General features: G+C 56.6%; 1 non-coding gene across 1 annotated transcript in view; it reads right to left on the reverse strand.

Moving 5' to 3' along the window:
- The window catches only part of LOC124748393, a 1,909-nt gene extending 1,634 nt beyond the window's left edge, over positions 1–275 (reverse strand). The window contains exon 1 of the ribosomal RNA XR_007011677.1: positions 1–275. This exon is cut by the window's left edge and continues 1,634 nt beyond it. This is a non-coding gene — a ribosomal RNA (small subunit ribosomal RNA).
- Between the last annotated feature and the right edge of the window lie 2,225 nt (positions 276–2,500).

The raw sequence follows: 2,500 nt of genomic DNA on the forward strand, positions 1-2,500 counted from the left end.
AAAGTTATTCAGAGTCACCAAGGCAAACGGACCGGACGAGCCGACCGATTGGTTTTGATCTAATAAAAGCGTCCCTTCCATCTCTGGTCGGGACTCTGTTTGCATGTATTAGCTCTAGAATTACCACAGTTATCCAAGTAACGTGGGTACGATCTAAGGAACCATAACTGATTTAATGAGCCATTCGCGGTTTCACCTTAATGCGGCTTGTACTGAGACATGCATGGCTTAATCTTTGAGACAAGCATATGACTACTGGCAGGATCAACCAGGGAGCTGCGTCAACTAGAGCTGAGCAGCCGGCCGCCCGGGAGTGTGTCCCGGGGGCCCGCGCGAACACGCAAGCGTCCGCTCAATCATTCTGCAAACAGGAGGAGGCTGAGCTCCCCTGCACAATACACCTCGAAACCCTCTCAGGTCCCGGCGGCGCGCAGCGCCGTCCCAAGTACTTGGTCGGGTTCGAGAGAGGCGCAATCGCCCGGAGTTAGGCGAGTAGACGCTTTCGGTGCGACCACCCGTGCTCCCAACTGAGCTTGCCGCTGCCGACAGAGGCCCGGGAGCGTGCTGTCGTGGCATTGCCGGCGGGAGACAACACGCGCCACCTACGGTGACCGGCAGCTCCAACGCCAGCGCCACAGAAGGACAAAAGCCCCACTTGGGTGCCGAAGCGAACTCTCCCAGCACAGCGCACGCGCCAACACATCCGCACAGCTGCGATACAAACCACCAGCGAGAACCGCTGGGGCGACCGAGCAGCAGACGGCGTCGCGGCGCCGAGCGCCGGGCGGCGGCGCATCCTCAACGCACACAGTCCTCAATCGGACCAGCACACTGAAGATGTCCACCGCGCTTCGCACCGGGCCCGCGAGGACCTACTTTGGCCGCACGGCGCCGCGCGCAGGGTGCGCCGGCGCGCAGCTGCGACGCCTGCCGCGTCCGTCGGCCGGCGCGCCTGCCACTGGCCGCCCCCACCAGCCGGCTGTAGCGCGTGCGCCCACGCACCGCGCGGCCAGCACGCCGGGAGGCGCCCCCTCACCGGCCGGGGACGGTCCCACCCAGCCACCGCCGCGTATCGCTTCACACCCAGATGCCGTTCAGTTTCGTCGGCATGGTGGGTATCGCTGGAACAACCGGTTAGTACCTCAACCTATCGTCGCCATCACCGATTCACCCCTAGCGAGAACAACCGCACCACAACAGGTTACCATTTGTTCATTTGCGTAACTTCACCAGAAAACGCAGGCGTCCATCGCCATTTGCAACTTCAACGATTATTGCATGCCTGTGTCAGGTGTCACGCCACACTACGTCTGCCCACATACACGCAACAAAATGTGCACGCCTAGACAATACGTGGAAGGTGGCCCCCGTACGTATGCGATGTCCATTGCTCGAACGACTGTCAACCGGCCTCTGTAGCATGTCGCAGATATGGAACGCGGTGCACCATGCCATCACGGTGTGTGAGGAGAGACGACTAGGTCCGAATACATCAACAGACAGCTCATGCTGATCGCCATCCACGGCGTCCGTTCCTCCCACACGTCTCTATGGCGTACCACACTGCAATCCAGCTCTCATAGGGAGACGACACGTAGCTGCGTGCACAATATTTGCACTGTATGGTCCGCCGTTTTTGGGCGCAGTCGTTGTGCGGTCACACATGTGCCACGATGTATCATTCAGTACATAAGGACGAATGTGCAGTACAGATTGTGGTTCACGCGTACGACATCAGCGGACAGTTGACACAGGCCGCACCACAACGTAGCCTGAGTACGTCGCATGCGAAGGGCATTGAACATGCAAACTTCTCACCAACCAGCTTGCGAAGGCAGGGGGCAAGGTGGGGACGTGGGGAGGGGCGGCATGTACGTCCTGCTGCCATCCACATTACAGTGTACAGCAGGAGCATGTGGAAAGTGAGCAAGACTTGCAAGGTGTTTAACATGAAGCGATACACAGGGGTGCGGGCAGTGCGAGTAGCGAACTATATTGCGAGGGTTGCGGGTGGGCAACACTACAGTAATTGAACGAGTCGTATAACAATTACAGAGCAGGTTTAGGCGACAACGTGGGTTACGTTAAGGCGACAACATGGGTTAGGTTAAGGCACAACATGGGTTAGGTTAAGGCACAACATGGGTTAGGTTAAGGCACAACATGGGTTAGGTTAAGGCACAACATGGGTTAGGTTAAGGCACAACATGGGTTAGGTTAAGGCACAACATGGGTTAGGTTAAGGCACAACATGGGTTAGGTTAAGGCACAACATGGGTTAGGTTGAGGCACAACATGGGTTAGGTTAAGGCACAACATGGGTTAGGTTGAGGCACAACATGGGTTAGGTTGAGGCACAACATGGGTTAGGTTGAGGCACAACATGGGTTAGGTTAAGGTACAACATGGGTTAGGTTAAGGTACAACATGGGTTAGGTTAAGGTACAACATGGGTTAGGTTAAGGTACAACATGGGTTAGGTTAAGGTACAACATGGGTT

Source organism: Schistocerca piceifrons, unplaced genomic scaffold (genome assembly GCF_021461385.2).
Source record: "Schistocerca piceifrons isolate TAMUIC-IGC-003096 unplaced genomic scaffold, iqSchPice1.1 HiC_scaffold_413, whole genome shotgun sequence".
Taxonomy (NCBI): domain Eukaryota; kingdom Metazoa; phylum Arthropoda; class Insecta; order Orthoptera; family Acrididae; genus Schistocerca; species Schistocerca piceifrons.